The following is a 20,113-nucleotide window of genomic DNA, read 5'->3' as shown; positions in this document are numbered from 1 at the left end:
TACGAGAAATGTGGTCCCAAACAGGACACATGTTGGAAAAGTGCAAAATGAGTACATTTTCCTCTAACTTTAATATGCAGAATTACTCTAAGATTATGAATCATTTGAGGGGTTTGAATCTTAAACAATCCGATCTGAATGTTGAACAATCCGATGTTGTTTGACACAGAGTAGATATTGTACATGGCTGCAGCATGTTGTCAGAGATCTGTGCTGATACACCTTGATGTTAGAGCGGGCTGATGTTCGTGTTTGGGCTGATGAATTTAATTTCCTGCCTTTTGAGGCTTTCAGCAAATGCAAACTTTTTTCTTAAAATACATTTGTTGGTATACATTTATCGTTTTTATGCCTTGGTTAGTATCTCTACATTTAAAGTACATTTTTTCATATCAAGAGCGCAGTTGCAAGTTTGAATGTGGTATGTTCTCAGCCATATCATTGCCACCAGTTTAAATATCGCATTTTGCACCGGGCCTGTTGCTTACGGCCATACCACTCTGAATACGCCCGATCTCGTCTGATCTCGGAAGCTAAGCAGGGTCAGGCCTGGTTAGTACTTGGATGGGAGACCGCCTGGGAATACCAGGTGCTGTAAGCTTTTTCCACGGTGTTTTGTATAGGGGGTGCTGTTTCACAATGTTGAACAATTCATGTACATTATATATTTTTTAAGCCCCCTGAGATTATGCATTCGAAAATGCCAACATTCGGGGAATTTGCAGGAGTCGGCACAGCCGGAGTGCAATGGCTGTGGTACAAAGCACGGCTGGGCTCGGGTAGAACTCCGAGGGACCACCAGGCAATACCAGGCTTTTCAGGATGTTGTTGTGGAGTGCATTTTCATAATAAATATAGACTAATTCAAATGCTGCCAACAAAAGATCAGATGACCCCTCAGTAATTCCATTTGGGGATGTCTGTTACATCAGTATCTTGAAGAATGGTAGTTTGTAACATTTAGTGCACAACTCCAAACGGGATCTGGATTCAGTGATGTATCCAGGGCACTCTTTCTGACTGGGGGAATTCATACCGGTGCATTGTGGGAAGATAGAAAAAAAGGCACATCAGGTGATTGTGGAAAAAATAGACAGTTGACCTATCTGAACTACTTACTGGGTTGAAAGTGGTAATCATCTGATTTGCTGAAGTTGCAAGAAATGGTCACTCGAGTGACTGGTAGAATGTGGTACCCGTCAGTGTAAAATGTATGCTAAAGAGTAGGACTCCCTTCCCTGATGTGTACAACTCATACTTACCTGGCAGGGGAGATACCATGATCAAGAAGGTGGTTCACCCAGGGCGAGGCTCAGCCATTGCACTCCGGCTGTGCTGACCCCTGCGAATTCCCCAAATGTGGGAATCTCGACTGCATAATTTCTGGTAGTGGGGACTGCGTTCGCGCTCTCCCCTGATTCATTGGTTTAAAGTCAGTTCTTTTTTGCTCTGCCTGTCAGAGCGTTTTTAATCCTGAAGGTCATCCGTTAGTAACATGTTTCAGATTGTAGTATTTGCTTTGGTTGTTAATTAATATAAGTTTTACTCCAGTGTCGGTCATAGTTACTGCACAATATTTTGTACAAACGCGTTTGTTTGTTTGATGACATTACTACGGAGCCTGGTCCCGTTAGCTTTTTTCCAAGATGTCTTTGCACAGGGGGCGCTGTTGCACTATGCCAAACGCAGTATTATCATTTTACTTTTTTACAGCTGGGTCAGGATTTCTAATTCAATTTTATATCAGGTGTTTTTCAAATTCCTGTCATATTGGCTTCTTTCTTAGGCCAATACTTTCTTACTATTTGTATGGAGCGAGCATCGTTGTGGGAATTCGATTTCGGCATTTGGTCGTAGTGACTTGAAGCCACTTGCGTTGTACGGGACTTGAAATATTCCTATGTAAAACAATTATGTAAAACAGCAGTGTCATTACATTTAAAGTAGTTTTTGAGTTGCAAGTTTGACTACGCTATGTTCTCAGCCCTATCATTGCTGCCAGTATAAATCTTCAGTTTAGCACGATGCCATGTGCTTATGGCCAAACCACTCTGAATATGCCCCCATCTCGTCCCATTGTGTTTGTCAGGGCATTTTAGTGCTGAATGTTGAGGTCTGTTAGCGAGATATTTCATTCCTTTTTATATCGTTTTTCAAATTCTTCTTATATTGGCCTTTCAATTTTGAACCTCAATATCTCGTCCATTTCAAAACCAATCTCAATGCCATTTGGGAGGTCTACTGCAATGGCGTCGGGCTCACCGACTTCTGATTTTTGTATAGCTACGTTGCACCATTTATTTTATGGATTACCCCTAAGAGATTAGTATAAAAAAATTAAGATACTTTTTTTTTTGCACAAACATAACTCAATTTAAATCCAAAGGTTCCTGACACAAGACCACTGATTTTGTCCATAATTGAGAATTATAAGTGCCTTTTCTAATGACTGTGCATTTTATTACATTTGAATTAGACCTCAAAATTCGACATTTTGATAAATTTGCAGAGTTGCAGATAAATTGTCAAACTCCAAACTCTGAGATTTTTTTGACTGTGTACACACTGCTGTCATTTCAACATGCTGAAACCAAAATGTATGAAACATGTCCTTTGTTAAAATCTGACAATGTGCACTTAAACCACATGTTATTTAAAGAGGCAAATAAATAAATGATTGGTCATTATGGAGGGCACTATATTACACGCAACATTATAACATTCATTCCCATAGTGAGAATCAAAGTGATTTGTGTGTGACACTATCATTGAGTGACTGTGAATGCACAGTTAGTTAGCCATGACTCTGTTTAGTGGTCAATTACTTTGAGAACTATGAATAATTATGTATATGTCCATTTACAGTTTAAAAAAGGTCTGCTATGTTAAGACACACTTTATGGACAAGCTATGTTGAAAGATTGATACGAGAAATGTGGTCCCAAAGAGGACACATGTTGGAAAAGTGCAAAATGAGTACATTTTCCTCTAACTTTAATATGCAGAATTACTCTAAGATTATGAATCATTTGAGGGGTTTGAATCTTAAACAATCCGATCTGAATGTTGAACAATCCGATGTTGTTTGACACAGAGTAGATATTGTACATGGCTGTAGCATGTTGTCAGAGATCTGTGCTGATACACCTTGATGTTAGAGCGGGCTGATGTTCGTGTTTGGGCTGATGAATTTAATTTCCTGCCTTTTGAGGCTTTCAGCAAATGCAAACTTTTTTCTTAAAATACATTTGTTGGTATACATTTATCGTTTTTATGCCTTGGTTAGTATCTCTACATTTAAAGTACATTTTTTCATATCAAGAGCGCAGTTGCAAATTTGAATGTGGTATGTTCTCAGCCATATCATTGCCACCAGTTTAAATATCGCATTTTGCACCGGGCCTGTTGCTTACGGCCATACCACTCTGAATACGCCCGATCTCGTCTGATCTCGGAAGCTAAGCAGGGTCAGGCTTGGTTAGTACTTGGATGGGAGACCGCCTGGGAATACCAGGTGCTGTAAGCTTTTTCCACGGTGTTTTGTATAGGGGGTGCTGTTTCACAATGTTGAACAATTCATGTACATTATATATTTTTTAAGCCCCTTGAGATTATGCATTCGAAAATGCCAACATTCGGGGAATTTGCAGGAGTCGGCACAGCCGGAGTGCAATGGCTGTGGTACAAAGCACGGCTGGGCTCGGGTAGAACTCCGAGGGACCACCAGGCAATACCAGGCTTTTCAGGATGTTGTTGTGGAGTGCATTTTCCTAATAAATATAGACTAATTCAAATGCTGCCAACAAAAGATCAGATGACCCCTCAGTAATTCCATTTGGGGATGTCTGTTACATCAGTATCTTGAAGAATGGTAGTTTGTAACATTTAGTGCACAACTCCAAACGGGATCTGGATTCAGTGATGTATCCAGGGCACTCTTTCTGACTGGGGGAATTCATACCGGTGCATTGTGGGAAGATAGAAAAAAAGGCACATCAGGTGATTGTGGAAAAAAATAGACAGTTGACCTATCTGAACTACTTACTGGGTTGAAAGTGGTAATCATCTGATTTGCTGAAGTTGCAAGAAATGGTCACTCGAGTGACTGGTAGAATGTGGTACCCGTCAGTGTAAAATGTATGCTAAAGAGTAGGACTCCCTTCCCTGATGTGTACAACTCATACTTACCTGGCAGGGGAGATACCATGATCAAGAAGGTGGTTCACCCAGGGCGAGGCTCAGCCATTGCACTCCGGCTGTGCTGACCCCTGCGAATTCCCCAAATGTGGGAATCTCGACTGCATAATTTCTGGTAGTGGGGACTGCGTTCGCGCTCTCCCCTGATTCATTGGTTTAAAGTCAGTTCTTTTTTACTCTGCCTGTCAGAGCGTTTTTAATCCTGAAGGTCATCCGTTAGTAACATGTTTCAGATTGTAGTATTTGCTTTGGTTGTTAATTAATATAAGTTTTACTCCAGTGTCGGTCATAGTTACTGCACAATATTTTGTACAAACGCGTTTGTTTGTTTGATGACATTACTACGGAGCCTGGTCCCGTTAGCTTTTTTCCAAGATGTCTTTGCACAGGGGGCGCTGTTGCACTATGCCAAACGCAGTATTATCATTTTACTTTTTTACAGCTGGGCCAGGATTTCTAATTCAATTTTATATCAGGTGTTTTTCAAATTCCTGTCATATTAGCTTCTTTCTTAGGCCAATACTTTCTTACTATTTGTATGGAGCGAGCATCGTTGTGGGAATTCGATTTCGGCATTTGGGCATAGTGACTTGAAGCCACTTGCGTTGTACGGGACTTGAAATATTCCTATGTAGAACAATTATGTAAAACAGCAGTGTCATTGCATTTAAAGTAGTTTTTGAGTTGCAAGTTTGACTACGCTATGTTCTCAGCCCTATCATTGCTGCCAGTATAAATCTTCAATTTAGCACCATGCCATGTGCTTATGGCCAAACCACTCTGAATATGCCCCCATCTCGTCCCATTGTGTTTGTCAGGGCATTTTAGTGCTGAATGTTGAGGTCTGTTAGCGAGATATTTCATTCCTTTTTATATCGTTTTTCAAATTCTTCTTATATTGGCCTTTCAATTTTGAACCTCAATATCTCGTCCATTTCAAAACCAATCTCAATGCCATTTGGGAGGTCTACTGCAATGGCGTCGGGCTCACCGACTTCTGATTTTTGTATAGCTACGTTGCACCATTTATTTTATGGATTACCCCTAAGAGATTAGTATAAAAAAATTAAGATACTTTTTTTTTTTTGCACAAACATAACTCAATTTAAATCCAAAGGTTCCTGACACAAGACCACTGATTTTGTCCATAATTGAGAATTATAAGTGCCTTTTCTAATGACTGTGCATTTTATTACATTTGAATTAGACCTCAAAATTCGACATTTTGATAAATTTGCAGAGTTGCAGATAAATTGTCAAACTCCAAACTCTGAGATTTTTTTGACTGTGTACACACTGCTGTCATTTCAACATGCCGAAACCAAAATGTTTGAAACATGTCCTTTGTTAAAATCTGACAATGTGCACTTAAACCACATGTTATTTAAAGAGGCAAATAAATAAATGATTGGTCATTATGGAGGGCACTATATTACACGCAACATTATAACATTCATTCCCATAGTGAGAATCAAAGTGATTTGTGTGTGACACTATCATTGAGTGACTGTGAATGCACAGTTAGTTAGCCATGACTCTGTTTAGTGGTCAATTACTTTGAGAACTATGAATAATTATGTATATGTCCATTTACAGTTTAAAAAAGGTCTGCTATGTTAAGACACACTTTATGGACAAGCTATGTTGAAAGATTGATACGAGAAATGTGGTCCCAAACAGGACACATGTTGGAAAAGTGCAAAATGAGTACATTTTCCTCTAACTTTAATATGCAGAATTACTCTAAGATTATGAATCATTTGAGGGGTTTGAATCTTAAACAATCCGATCTGAATGTTGAACAATCCGATGTTGTTTGACACAGAGTAGATATTGTACATGGCTGTAGCATGTTGTCAGAGGTCTGTGCTGATACACCTTGATGTTAGAGCGGGCTGATGTTCGTGTTTGGGCTGATGAATTTAATTTCCTGCCTTTTGAGGCTTTCAGCAAATGCAAACTTTTTTCTTAAAATACATTTGTTGGTATACATTTATCGTTTTTATGCCTTGGTTAGTATCTCTACATTTAAAGTACATTTTTTCATATCAAGAGCGCAGTTGCAAGTTTGAATGTGGTATGTTCTCAGCCATATCATTGCCACCAGTTTAAATATCGCATTTTGCACCGCGGCTGTTGCTTACGGCCATACCACTCTGAATACGCCCGATCTCGTCTGATCTCGGAAGCTAAGCAGGGTCGGGCCTGGTTAGTACTTGGATGGGAGACCGCCTGGGAATACCAGGTGCTGTAAGCTTTTTCCACGGTGTTTTGTATAGGGGGTGCTGTTTCACAATGTTGAACAATTCATGTACATTATATATTTTTTAAGCCCCCTGAGATTATGCATTCGAAAATGCCAACATTCGGGGAATTTGCAGGAGTCGGCACAGCCGGAGTGCAATGGCTGTGGTACAAAGCACGGCTGGGCTCGGGTAGAACTCCGAGGGACCACCAGGCAATACCAGGCTTTTCAGGATGTTGTTGTGGAGTGCATTTTCCTAATAAATATAGACTAATTCAAATGCTGCCAACAAAAGATCAGATGACCCCTCAGTAATTCCATTTGGGGATGTCTGTTACATCAGTATCTTGAAGAATGGTAGTTTGTAACATTTAGTGCACAACTCCAAACGGGATCTGGATTCAGTGATGTATCCAGGGCACTCTTTCTGACTGGGGGAGTTCATACCGGTGCATTGTGGGAAGATAGAAAAAAAGGCACATCAGGTGATTGTGGAAAAAAATAGACAGTTGACCTATCTGAACTACTTACTGGGTTGAAAGTGGTAATCATCTGATTTGCTGAAGTTGCAAGAAATGGTCACTCGAGTGACTGGTAGAATGTGGTACCCGTCAGTGTAAAATGTATGCTAAAGAGTAGGACTCCCTTCCCTGATGTGTACAACTCATACTTACCTGGCAGGGGAGATACCATGATCAAGAAGGTGGTTCACCCAGGGCGAGGCTCAGCCATTGCACTCCGGCTGTGCTGACCCCTGCGAATTCCCCAAATGTGGGAATCTCGACTGCATAATTTCTGGTAGTGGGGACTGCGTTCGCGCTCTCCCCTGATTCATTGGTTTAAAGTCAGTTCTTTTTTGCTCTGCCTGTCAGAGCGTTTTTAATCCTGAAGGTCATCCGTTAGTAACATGTTTCAGATTGTAGTATTTGCTTTGGTTGTTAATTAATATAAGTTTTACTCCAGTGTCGGTCATAGTTACTGCACAATATTTTGTACAAACGCGTTTGTTTGTTTGATGACATTACTACGGAGCCTGGTCCCGTTAGCTTTTTTCCAAGATGTCTTTGCACAGGGGGCGCTGTTGCACTATGCCAAACGCAGTATTATCATTTTACTTTTTTACAGCTGGGTCAGGATTTCTAATTCAATTTTATATCAGGTGTTTTTCAAATTCCTGTCATATTGGCTTCTTTCTTAGGCCAATACTTTCTTACTATTTGTATGGAGCGAGCATCGTTGTGGGAATTCGATTTCGGCATTTGGTCGTAGTGACTTGAAGCCACTTGCGTTGTACGGGACTTGAAATATTCCTATGTAAAACAATTATGTAAAACAGCAGTGTCATTACATTTAAAGTAGTTTTTGAGTTGCAAGTTTGACTACGCTATGTTCTCAGCCCTATCATTGCTGCCAGTATAAATCTTCAGTTTAGCACGATGCCATGTGCTTATGGCCAAACCACTCTGAATATGCCCCCATCTCGTCCCATTGTGTTTGTCAGGGCATTTTAGTGCTGAATGTTGAGGTCTGTTAGCGAGATATTTCATTCCTTTTTATATCGTTTTTCAAATTCTTCTTATATTGGCCTTTCAATTTTGAACCTCAATATCTCGTCCATTTCAAAACCAATCTCAATGCCATTTGGGAGGTCTACTGCAATGGCGTCGGGCTCACCGACTTCTGATTTTTGTATAGCTACGTTGCACCATTTATTTTATGGATTACCCCTAAGAGATTAGTATAAAAAAATTAAGATACTTTTTTTTTTGCACAAACATAACTCAATTTAAATCCAAAGGTTCCTGACACAAGACCACTGATTTTGTCCATAATTGAGAATTATAAGTGCCTTTTCTAATGACTGTGCATTTTATTACATTTGAATTAGACCTCAAAATTCGACATTTTGATAAATTTGCAGAGTTGCAGATAAATTGTCAAACTCCAAACTCTGAGATTTTTTTGACTGTGTACACACTGCTGTCATTTCAACATGCTGAAACCAAAATGTATGAAACATGTCCTTTGTTAAAATCTGACAATGTGCACTTAAACCACATGTTATTTAAAGAGGCAAATAAATAAATGATTGGTCATTATGGAGGGCACTATATTACACGCAACATTATAACATTCATTCCCATAGTGAGAATCAAAGTGATTTGTGTGTGACACTATCATTGAGTGACTGTGAATGCACAGTTAGTTAGCCATGACTCTGTTTAGTGGTCAATTACTTTGAGAACTATGAATAATTATGTATATGTCCATTTACAGTTTAAAAAAGGTCTGCTATGTTAAGACACACTTTATGGACAAGCTATGTTGAAAGATTGATACGAGAAATGTGGTCCCAAAGAGGACACATGTTGGAAAAGTGCAAAATGAGTACATTTTCCTCTAACTTTAATATGCAGAATTACTCTAAGATTATGAATCATTTGAGGGGTTTGAATCTTAAACAATCCGATCTGAATGTTGAACAATCCGATGTTGTTTGACACAGAGTAGATATTGTACATGGCTGTAGCATGTTGTCAGAGATCTGTGCTGATACACCTTGATGTTAGAGCGGGCTGATGTTCGTGTTTGGGCTGATGAATTTAATTTCCTGCCTTTTGAGGCTTTCAGCAAATGCAAACTTTTTTCTTAAAATACATTTGTTGGTATACATTTATCGTTTTTATGCCTTGGTTAGTATCTCTACATTTAAAGTACATTTTTTCATATCAAGAGCGCAGTTGCAAATTTGAATGTGGTATGTTCTCAGCCATATCATTGCCACCAGTTTAAATATCGCATTTTGCACCGGGCCTGTTGCTTACGGCCATACCACTCTGAATACGCCCGATCTCGTCTGATCTCGGAAGCTAAGCAGGGTCAGGCTTGGTTAGTACTTGGATGGGAGACCGCCTGGGAATACCAGGTGCTGTAAGCTTTTTCCACGGTGTTTTGTATAGGGGGTGCTGTTTCACAATGTTGAACAATTCATGTACATTATATATTTTTTAAGCCCCTTGAGATTATGCATTCGAAAATGCCAACATTCGGGGAATTTGCAGGAGTCGGCACAGCCGGAGTGCAATGGCTGTGGTACAAAGCACGGCTGGGCTCGGGTAGAACTCCGAGGGACCACCAGGCAATACCAGGCTTTTCAGGATGTTGTTGTGGAGTGCATTTTCCTAATAAATATAGACTAATTCAAATGCTGCCAACAAAAGATCAGATGACCCCTCAGTAATTCCATTTGGGGATGTCTGTTACATCAGTATCTTGAAGAATGGTAGTTTGTAACATTTAGTGCACAACTCCAAACGGGATCTGGATTCAGTGATGTATCCAGGGCACTCTTTCTGACTGGGGGAATTCATACCGGTGCATTGTGGGAAGATAGAAAAAAAGGCACATCAGGTGATTGTGGAAAAAAATAGACAGTTGACCTATCTGAACTACTTACTGGGTTGAAAGTGGTAATCATCTGATTTGCTGAAGTTGCAAGAAATGGTCACTCGAGTGACTGGTAGAATGTGGTACCCGTCAGTGTAAAATGTATGCTAAAGAGTAGGACTCCCTTCCCTGATGTGTACAACTCATACTTACCTGGCAGGGGAGATACCATGATCAAGAAGGTGGTTCACCCAGGGCGAGGCTCAGCCATTGCACTCCGGCTGTGCTGACCCCTGCGAATTCCCCAAATGTGGGAATCTCGACTGCATAATTTCTGGTAGTGGGGACTGCGTTCGCGCTCTCCCCTGATTCATTGGTTTAAAGTCAGTTCTTTTTTACTCTGCCTGTCAGAGCGTTTTTAATCCTGAAGGTCATCCGTTAGTAACATGTTTCAGATTGTAGTATTTGCTTTGGTTGTTAATTAATATAAGTTTTACTCCAGTGTCGGTCATAGTTACTGCACAATATTTTGTACAAACGCGTTTGTTTGTTTGATGACATTACTACGGAGCCTGGTCCCGTTAGCTTTTTTCCAAGATGTCTTTGCACAGGGGGCGCTGTTGCACTATGCCAAACGCAGTATTATCATTTTACTTTTTTACAGCTGGGCCAGGATTTCTAATTCAATTTTATATCAGGTGTTTTTCAAATTCCTGTCATATTAGCTTCTTTCTTAGGCCAATACTTTCTTACTATTTGTATGGAGCGAGCATCGTTGTGGGAATTCGATTTCGGCATTTGGGCATAGTGACTTGAAGCCACTTGCGTTGTACGGGACTTGAAATATTCCTATGTAGAACAATTATGTAAAACAGCAGTGTCATTGCATTTAAAGTAGTTTTTGAGTTGCAAGTTTGACTACGCTATGTTCTCAGCCCTATCATTGCTGCCAGTATAAATCTTCAATTTAGCACCATGCCATGTGCTTATGGCCAAACCACTCTGAATATGCCCCCATCTCGTCCCATTGTGTTTGTCAGGGCATTTTAGTGCTGAATGTTGAGGTCTGTTAGCGAGATATTTCATTCCTTTTTATATCGTTTTTCAAATTCTTCTTATATTGGCCTTTCAATTTTGAACCTCAATATCTCGTCCATTTCAAAACCAATCTCAATGCCATTTGGGAGGTCTACTGCAATGGCGTCGGGCTCACCGACTTCTGATTTTTGTATAGCTACGTTGCACCATTTATTTTATGGATTACCCCTAAGAGATTAGTATAAAAAAATTAAGATACTTTTTTTTTTTTGCACAAACATAACTCAATTTAAATCCAAAGGTTCCTGACACAAGACCACTGATTTTGTCCATAATTGAGAATTATAAGTGCCTTTTCTAATGACTGTGCATTTTATTACATTTGAATTAGACCTCAAAATTCGACATTTTGATAAATTTGCAGAGTTGCAGATAAATTGTCAAACTCCAAACTCTGAGATTTTTTTGACTGTGTACACACTGCTGTCATTTCAACATGCCGAAACCAAAATGTTTGAAACATGTCCTTTGTTAAAATCTGACAATGTGCACTTAAACCACATGTTATTTAAAGAGGCAAATAAATAAATGATTGGTCATTATGGAGGGCACTATATTACACGCAACATTATAACATTCATTCCCATAGTGAGAATCAAAGTGATTTGTGTGTGACACTATCATTGAGTGACTGTGAATGCACAGTTAGTTAGCCATGACTCTGTTTAGTGGTCAATTACTTTGAGAACTATGAATAATTATGTATATGTCCATTTACAGTTTAAAAAAGGTCTGCTATGTTAAGACACACTTTATGGACAAGCTATGTTGAAAGATTGATACGAGAAATGTGGTCCCAAACAGGACACATGTTGGAAAAGTGCAAAATGAGTACATTTTCCTCTAACTTTAATATGCAGAATTACTCTAAGATTATGAATCATTTGAGGGGTTTGAATCTTAAACAATCCGATCTGAATGTTGAACAATCCGATGTTGTTTGACACAGAGTAGATATTGTACATGGCTGTAGCATGTTGTCAGAGGTCTGTGCTGATACACCTTGATGTTAGAGCGGGCTGATGTTCGTGTTTGGGCTGATGAATTTAATTTCCTGCCTTTTGAGGCTTTCAGCAAATGCAAACTTTTTTCTTAAAATACATTTGTTGGTATACATTTATCGTTTTTATGCCTTGGTTAGTATCTCTACATTTAAAGTACATTTTTTCATATCAAGAGCGCAGTTGCAAGTTTGAATGTGGTATGTTCTCAGCCATATCATTGCCACCAGTTTAAATATCGCATTTTGCACCGCGGCTGTTGCTTACGGCCATACCACTCTGAATACGCCCGATCTCGTCTGATCTCGGAAGCTAAGCAGGGTCGGGCCTGGTTAGTACTTGGATGGGAGACCGCCTGGGAATACCAGGTGCTGTAAGCTTTTTCCACGGTGTTTTGTATAGGGGGTGCTGTTTCACAATGTTGAACAATTCATGTACATTATATATTTTTTAAGCCCCCTGAGATTATGCATTCGAAAATGCCAACATTCGGGGAATTTGCAGGAGTCGGCACAGCCGGAGTGCAATGGCTGTGGTACAAAGCACGGCTGGGCTCGGGTAGAACTCCGAGGGACCACCAGGCAATACCAGGCTTTTCAGGATGTTGTTGTGGAGTGCATTTTCCTAATAAATATAGACTAATTCAAATGCTGCCAACAAAAGATCAGATGACCCCTCAGTAATTCCATTTGGGGATGTCTGTTACATCAGTATCTTGAAGAATGGTAGTTTGTAACATTTAGTGCACAACTCCAAACGGGATCTGGATTCAGTGATGTATCCAGGGCACTCTTTCTGACTGGGGGAGTTCATACCGGTGCATTGTGGGAAGATAGAAAAAAAGGCACATCAGGTGATTGTGGAAAAAAATAGACAGTTGACCTATCTGAACTACTTACTGGGTTGAAAGTGGTAATCATCTGATTTGCTGAAGTTGCAAGAAATGGTCACTCGAGTGACTGGTAGAATGTGGTACCCGTCAGTGTAAAATGTATGCTAAAGAGTAGGACTCCCTTCCCTGATGTGTACAACTCATACTTACCTGGCAGGGGAGATACCATGATCAAGAAGGTGGTTCACCCAGGGCGAGGCTCAGCCATTGCACTCCGGCTGTGCTGACCCCTGCGAATTCCCCAAATGTGGGAATCTCGACTGCATAATTTCTGGTAGTGGGGACTGCGTTCGCGCTCTCCCCTGATTCATTGGTTTAAAGTCAGTTCTTTTTTGCTCTGCCTGTCAGAGCGTTTTTAATCCTGAAGGTCATCCGTTAGTAACATGTTTCAGATTGTAGTATTTGCTTTGGTTGTTAATTAATATAAGTTTTACTCCAGTGTCGGTCATAGTTACTGCACAATATTTTGTACAAACGCGTTTGTTTGTTTGATGACATTACTACGGAGCCTGGTCCCGTTAGCTTTTTTCCAAGATGTCTTTGCACAGGGGGCGCTGTTGCACTATGCCAAACGCAGTATTATCATTTTACTTTTTTACAGCTGGGCCAGGATTTCTAATTCAATTTTATATCAGGTGTTTTTCAAATTCCTGTCATATTAGCTTCTTTCTTAGGCCAATACTTTCTTACTATTTGTATGGAGCGAGCATCGTTGTGGGAATTCGATTTCGGCATTTGGGCGTAGTGACTTGAAGCCACTTGCGTTGTACGGGACTTGAAATATTCCTATGTAAAACAATTATGTAAAACAGCAGTGTCATTACATTTAAAGTAGTTTTTGAGTTGCAAGTTTGACTACGCTATGTTCTCAGCCCTATCATTGCTGCCAGTATAAATCTTCAATTTAGCACCATGCCATGTGCTTATGGCCAAACCACTCTGAATATGCCCCCATCTCGTCCCATTGTGTTTGTCAGGGCATTTTAGTGCTGAATGTTGAGGTCTGTTAGCGAGATATTTCATTCCTTTTTATATCGTTTTTCAAATTCTTCTTATATTGGCCTTTCAATTTTGAACCTCAATATCTCGTCCATTTCAAAACCAATCTCAATGCCATTTGGGAGGTCTACTGCAATGGCGTCGGGCTCACCGACTTCTGATTTTTGTATAGCTACGTTGCACCATTTATTTTATGGATTACCCCTAAGAGATTAGTATAAAAAAATTAAGATACTTTTTTTTTTTTGCACAAACATAACTCAATTTAAATCCAAAGGTTCCTGACACAAGACCACTGATTTTGTCCATAATTGAGAATTATAAGTGCCTTTTCTAATGACTGTGCATTTTATTACATTTGAATTAGACCTCAAAATTCGACATTTTGATAAATTTGCAGAGTTGCAGATAAATTGTCAAACTCCAAACTCTGAGATTTTTTTGACTGTGTACACACTGCTGTCATTTCAACATGCCGAAACCAAAATGTTTGAAACATGTCCTTTGTTAAAATCTGACAATGTGCACTTAAACCACATGTTATTTAAAGAGGCAAATAAATAAATGATTGGTCATTATGGAGGGCACTATATTACACGCAACATTATAACATTCATTCCCATAGTGAGAATCAAAGTGATTTGTGTGTGACACTATCATTGAGTGACTGTGAATGCACAGTTAGTTAGCCATGACTCTGTTTAGTGGTCAATTACTTTGAGAACTATGAATAATTATGTATATGTCCATTTACAGTTTAAAAAAGGTCTGCTATGTTAAGACACACTTTATGGACAAGCTATGTTGAAAGATTGATACGAGAAATGTGGTCCCAAACAGGACACATGTTGGAAAAGTGCAAAATGAGTACATTTTCCTCTAACTTTAATATGCAGAATTACTCTAAGATTATGAATCATTTGAGGGGTTTGAATCTTAAACAATCCGATCTGAATGTTGAACAATCCGATGTTGTTTGACACAGAGTAGATATTGTACATGGCTGTAGCATGTTGTCAGAGGTCTGTGCTGATACACCTTGATGTTAGAGCGGGCTGATGTTCGTGTTTGGGCTGATGAATTTAATTTCCTGCCTTTTGAGGCTTTCAGCAAATGCAAACTTTTTTCTTAAAATACATTTGTTGGTATACATTTATCGTTTTTATGCCTTGGTTAGTATCTCTACATTTAAAGTACATTTTTTCATATCAAGAGCGCAGTTGCAAGTTTGAATGTGGTATGTTCTCAGCCATATCATTGCCACCAGTTTAAATATCGCATTTTGCACCGCGGCTGTTGCTTACGGCCATACCACTCTGAATACGCCCGATCTCGTCTGATCTCGGAAGCTAAGCAGGGTCAGGCCTGGTTAGTACTTGGATGGGAGACCGCCTGGGAATACCAGGTGCTGTAAGCTTTTTCCACGGTGTTTTGTATAGGGGGTGCTGTTTCACAATGTTGAACAATTCATGTACATTATATATTTTTTAAGCCCCCTGAGATTATGCATTCGAAAATGCCAACATTCGGGGAATTTGCAGGAGTCGGCACAGCCGGAGTGCAATGGCTGTGGTACAAAGCACGGCTGGGCTCGGGTAGAACTCCGAGGGACCACCAGGCAATACCAGGCTTTTCAGGATGTTGTTGTGGAGTGCATTTTCCTAATAAATATAGACTAATTCAAATGCTGCCAACAAAAGATCAGATGACCCCTCAGTAATTCCATTTGGGGATGTCTGTTACATCAGTATCTTGAAGAATGGTAGTTTGTAACATTTAGTGCACAACTCCAAACGGGATCTGGATTCAGTGATGTATCCAGGGCACTCTTTCTGACTGGGGGAGTTCATACCGGTGCATTGTGGGAAGATAGAAAAAAAGGCACATCAGGTGATTGTGGAAAAAAATAGACAGTTGACCTATCTGAACTACTTACTGGGTTGAAAGTGGTAATCATCTGATTTGCTGAAGTTGCAAGAAATGGTCACTCGAGTGACTGGTAGAATGTGGTACCCGTCAGTGTAAAATGTATGCTAAAGAGTAGGACTCCCTTCCCTGATGTGTACAACTCATACTTACCTGGCAGGGGAGATACCATGATCAAGAAGGTGGTTCACCCAGGGCGAGGCTCAGCCATTGCACTCCGGCTGTGCTGACCCCTGCGAATTCCCCAAATGTGGGAATCTCGACTGCATAATTTCTGGTAGTGGGGACTGCGTTCGCGCTCTCCCCTGATTCATTGGTTTAAAGTCAGTTCTTTTTTACTCTGCCTGTCAGAGCGTTTTTAATCCTGAAGGTCATCCGTTAGTAACATGTTTCAGATTGTAGTATTTGCTTTGGTTGTTAATTAATATAAGTTTTACTCCAGTGTCGGTCATAGTTACTGCACAATATTTTGTACAAACGCGTTTGTTTGTTTGATGACATTACTACGGAGCCTGGTCCCGTTAGCTTTTTTCCAAGATGTCTTTGCACAGGGGGCGCTGTTGCACTATGCCAAACGCAGTATTATCATTTTACTTTTTTACAGCTGGGCCAGGATTTCGAATTCAATTTTATATCAGGTGTTTTTCAAATTCCTGTCATATTGGCTTCTTTCTTAGGCCAATACTTTCTTACTATTTGTATGGAGCGAGCATCGTTGTGGGAATTCGATTTCGGCATTTGGGCGTAGTGACTTGAAGCCACTTGCGTTGTACGGGACTTGAAATATTCCTATGTAAAACAATTATGTAAAACAGCAGTGTCATTACATTTAAAGTAGTTTTTGAGTTGCAAGTTTGACTACGCTATGTTCTCAGCCCTATCATTGCTGCCAGTATAAATCTTCAATTTAGCACCATGCCATGTGCTTATGGCCAAACCACTCTGAATATGCCCCCATCTCGTCCCATTGTGTTTGTCAGGGCATTTTAGTGCTGAATGTTGAGGTCTGTTAGCGAGATATTTCATTCCTTTTTATATCGTTTTTCAAATTCTTCTTATATTGGCCTTTCAATTTTGAACCTCAATATCTCGTCCATTTCAAAACCAATCTCAATGCCATTTGGGAGGTCTACTGCAATGGCGTCGGGCTCACCGACTTCTGATTTTTGTATAGCTACGTTGCACCATTTATTTTATGGATTACCCCTAAGAGATTAGTATAAAAAAATTAAGATACTTTTTTTTTTTTGCACAAACATAACTCAATTTAAATCCAAAGGTTCCTGACACAAGACCACTGATTTTGTCCATAATTGAGAATTATAAGTGCCTTTTCTAATGACTGTGCATTTTATTACATTTGAATTAGACCTCAAAATTCGACATTTTGATAAATTTGCAGAGTTGCAGATAAATTGTCAAACTCCAAACTCTGAGATTTTTTTGACTGTGTACACACTGCTGTCATTTCAACATGCCGAAACCAAAATGTTTGAAACATGTCCTTTGTTAAAATCTGACAATGTGCACTTAAACCACATGTTATTTAAAGAGGCAAATAAATAAATGATTGGTCATTATGGAGGGCACTATATTACACGCAACATTATAACATTCATTCCCATAGTGAGAATCAAAGTGATTTGTGTGTGACACTATCATTGAGTGACTGTGAATGCACAGTTAGTTAGCCATGACTCTGTTTAGTGGTCAATTACTTTGAGAACTATGAATAATTATGTATATGTCCATTTACAGTTTAAAAAAGGTCTGCTTTGTTAAGACACACTTTATGGACAAGCTATGTTGAAAGATTGATACGAGAAATGTGGTCCCAAACAGGACACATGTTGGAAAAGTGCAAAATGAGTACATTTTCCTCTAACTTTAATATGCAGAATTACTCTAAGATTATGAATCATTTGAGGGGTTTGAATCTTAAACAATCCGATCTGAATGTTGAACAATCCGATGTTGTTTGACACAGAGTAGATATTGTACATGGCTGTAGCATGTTGTCAGAGGTCTGTGCTGATACACCTTGATGTTAGAGCGGGCTGATGTTCGTGTTTGGGCTGATGAATTTAATTTCCTGCCTTTTGAGGCTTTCAGCAAATGCAAACTTTTTTCTTAAAATACATTTGTTGGTATACATTTATCGTTTTTATGCCTTGGTTAGTATCTCTACATTTAAAGTACATTTTTTCATATCAAGAGCGCAGTTGCAAGTTTGAATGTGGTATGTTCTCAGCCATATCATTGCCACCAGTTTAAATATCGCATTTTGCACTGCGGCTGTTGCTTACGGCCATACCACTCTGAATACGCCCGATCTCGTCTGATCTCGGAAGCTAAGCAGGGTCGGGCCTGGTTAGTACTTGGATGGGAGACCGCCTGGGAATACCAGGTGCTGTAAGCTTTTTCCACGGTGTTTTGTATAGGGGGTGCTGTTTCACAATGTTGAACAATTCATGTACATTATATATTTTTTAAGCCCCCTGAGATTATGCATTCGAAAATGCCAACATTCGGGGAATTTGCAGGAGTCGGCACAGCCGGAGTGCAATGGCTGTGGTACAAAGCACGGCTGGGCTCGGGTAGAACTCCGAGGGACCACCAGGCAATACCAGGCTTTTCAGGATGTTGTTGTGGAGTGCATTTTCCTAATAAATATAGACTAATTCAAATGCTGCCAACAAAAGATCAGATGACCCCTCAGTAATTCCATTTGGGGATGTCTGTTACATCAGTATCTTGAAGAATGGTAGTTTGTAACATTTAGTGCACAACTCCAAACGGGATCTGGATTCAGTGATGTATCCAGGGCACTCTTTCTGACTGGGGGAGTTCATACCGGTGCATTGTGGGAAGATAGAAAAAAAGGCACATCAGGTGATTGTGGAAAAAAATAGACAGTTGACCTATCTGAACTACTTACTGGGTTGAAAGTGGTAATCATCTGATTTGCTGAAGTTGCAAGAAATGGTCACTCGAGTGACTGGTAGAATGTGGTACCCGTCAGTGTAAAATGTATGCTAAAGAGTAGGACTCCCTTCCCTGATGTGTACAACTCATACTTACCTGGCAGGGGAGATACCATGATCAAGAAGGTGGTTCACCCAGGGCGAGGCTCAGCCATTGCACTCCGGCTGTGCTGACCCCTGCGAATTCCCCAAATGTGGGAATCTCGACTGCATAATTTCTGGTAGTGGGGACTGCGTTTGCGCTCTCCCCTGATTCATTGGTTTAAAGTCAGTTCTTTTTTACTCTGCCTGTCAGAGCGTTTTTAATCCTGAAGGTCATCCGTTAGTAACATGTTTCAGATTGTAGTATTTGCTTTGGTTGTTAATTAATATAAGTTTTACTCCAGTGTCGGTCATAGTTACTGCACAATATTTTGTACAAACGCGTTTGTTTGTTTGATGACATTACTACGGAGCCTGGTCCCGTTAGCTTTTTTCCAAGATGTCTTTGCACAGGGGGCGCTGTTGCACTATGCCAAACGCAGTATTATCATTTTACTTTTTTACAGCTGGGCCAGGATTTCGAATTCAATTTTATATCAGGTGTTTTTCAAATTCCTGTCATATTGGCTTCTTTCTTAGGCCAATACTTTCTTACTATTTGTATGGAGCGAGCATCGTTGTGGGAATTCGATTTCGGCATTTGGGCGTAGTGACTTGAAGCCACTTGCGTTGTACGGGACTTGAAATATTCCTATGTAAAACAATTATGTAAAACAGCAGTGTCATTACATTTAAAGTAGTTTTTGAGTTGCAAGTTTGACTACGCTATGTTCTCAGCCCTATCATTGCTGCCAGTATAAATCTTCAATTTAGCACGATGCCATGTGCTTATGGCCAAACCACTCTGAATATGCCCCCATCTCGTCCCATTGTGTTTGTCAGGGCATTTTAGTGCTGAATGTTGAGGTCTGTTAGCGAGATATTTCATTCCTTTTTATATCGTTTTTCAAATTCTTCTTATATTGGCCTTTCAATTTTGAACCTCAATATCTCGTCCATTTCAAAACCAATCTCAATGCCATTTGGGAGGTCTACTGCAATGGCGTCGGGCTCACCGACTTCTGATTTTTGTATAGCTACGTTGCACCATTTATTTTATGGATTACCCCTAAGAGATTAGTATAAAAAAATTAAGATACTTTTTTTTTTTTGCACAAACATAACTCAATTTAAATCCAAAGGTTCCTGACACAAGACCACTGATTTTGTCCATAATTGAGAATTATAAGTGCCTTTTCTAATGACTGTGCATTTTATTACATTTGAATTAGACCTCAAAATTCGACATTTTGATAAATTTGCAGAGTTGCAGATAAATTGTCAAACTCCAAACTCTGAGATT

General features: G+C 39.8%; 14 non-coding genes across 14 annotated transcripts; all 14 read left to right on the top strand.

Annotated features, from left to right (window-relative positions):
• The first annotated feature begins 482 nt into the window (after window positions 1-482).
• LOC133139663 (5S ribosomal RNA) lies at window positions 483-601 on the top strand. The gene has a single exon (XR_009709837.1). It is a non-coding gene; the product is annotated as a 5S ribosomal RNA (ribosomal RNA).
• A 653-nt stretch (window positions 602-1,254) lies between these two features.
• LOC133139700 (U1 spliceosomal RNA) lies at window positions 1,255-1,416 on the top strand. The gene has a single exon (XR_009709871.1). It is a non-coding gene; the product is annotated as a U1 spliceosomal RNA (small nuclear RNA).
• Window positions 1,417-3,407: 1,991 nt separating this feature from the next.
• On the top strand, window positions 3,408-3,526 carry LOC133139667 (5S ribosomal RNA). Its single transcript, XR_009709841.1, has one exon. It is a non-coding gene; the product is annotated as a 5S ribosomal RNA (ribosomal RNA).
• A 654-nt stretch (window positions 3,527-4,180) lies between these two features.
• LOC133139699 (U1 spliceosomal RNA) lies at window positions 4,181-4,342 on the top strand. Its single transcript, XR_009709870.1, has one exon. It is a non-coding gene; the product is annotated as a U1 spliceosomal RNA (small nuclear RNA).
• A 1,993-nt stretch (window positions 4,343-6,335) lies between these two features.
• LOC133139768 (5S ribosomal RNA) lies at window positions 6,336-6,454 on the top strand. Its single transcript, XR_009709930.1, has one exon. It is a non-coding gene; the product is annotated as a 5S ribosomal RNA (ribosomal RNA).
• A 654-nt stretch (window positions 6,455-7,108) lies between these two features.
• LOC133139698 (U1 spliceosomal RNA) lies at window positions 7,109-7,270 on the top strand. The gene has a single exon (XR_009709869.1). It is a non-coding gene; the product is annotated as a U1 spliceosomal RNA (small nuclear RNA).
• A 1,991-nt stretch (window positions 7,271-9,261) lies between these two features.
• Window positions 9,262-9,380, top strand: LOC133139666 (5S ribosomal RNA). Its single transcript, XR_009709840.1, has one exon. It is a non-coding gene; the product is annotated as a 5S ribosomal RNA (ribosomal RNA).
• Window positions 9,381-10,034: 654 nt separating this feature from the next.
• Window positions 10,035-10,196, top strand: LOC133139697 (U1 spliceosomal RNA). The gene has a single exon (XR_009709868.1). It is a non-coding gene; the product is annotated as a U1 spliceosomal RNA (small nuclear RNA).
• Window positions 10,197-12,189: 1,993 nt separating this feature from the next.
• Window positions 12,190-12,308, top strand: LOC133139767 (5S ribosomal RNA). The gene has a single exon (XR_009709929.1). It is a non-coding gene; the product is annotated as a 5S ribosomal RNA (ribosomal RNA).
• A 654-nt stretch (window positions 12,309-12,962) lies between these two features.
• Window positions 12,963-13,124, top strand: LOC133139694 (U1 spliceosomal RNA). The gene has a single exon (XR_009709866.1). It is a non-coding gene; the product is annotated as a U1 spliceosomal RNA (small nuclear RNA).
• A 1,993-nt stretch (window positions 13,125-15,117) lies between these two features.
• On the top strand, window positions 15,118-15,236 carry LOC133139662 (5S ribosomal RNA). The gene has a single exon (XR_009709836.1). It is a non-coding gene; the product is annotated as a 5S ribosomal RNA (ribosomal RNA).
• A 654-nt stretch (window positions 15,237-15,890) lies between these two features.
• On the top strand, window positions 15,891-16,052 carry LOC133139693 (U1 spliceosomal RNA). Its single transcript, XR_009709865.1, has one exon. It is a non-coding gene; the product is annotated as a U1 spliceosomal RNA (small nuclear RNA).
• A 1,993-nt stretch (window positions 16,053-18,045) lies between these two features.
• On the top strand, window positions 18,046-18,164 carry LOC133139766 (5S ribosomal RNA). Its single transcript, XR_009709928.1, has one exon. It is a non-coding gene; the product is annotated as a 5S ribosomal RNA (ribosomal RNA).
• A 654-nt stretch (window positions 18,165-18,818) lies between these two features.
• On the top strand, window positions 18,819-18,980 carry LOC133139723 (U1 spliceosomal RNA). Its single transcript, XR_009709893.1, has one exon. It is a non-coding gene; the product is annotated as a U1 spliceosomal RNA (small nuclear RNA).
• The last annotated feature ends 1,133 nt before the right edge of the window (window positions 18,981-20,113 follow it).

This window comes from Conger conger, chromosome 10 (assembly GCF_963514075.1).
Source record: "Conger conger chromosome 10, fConCon1.1, whole genome shotgun sequence".
In the NCBI taxonomy this organism is placed as follows: domain Eukaryota; kingdom Metazoa; phylum Chordata; class Actinopteri; order Anguilliformes; family Congridae; genus Conger; species Conger conger.
Note: the sequence above shows the minus strand (reverse complement) of the source record. Positions and strands in the feature narration are given on the sequence as shown.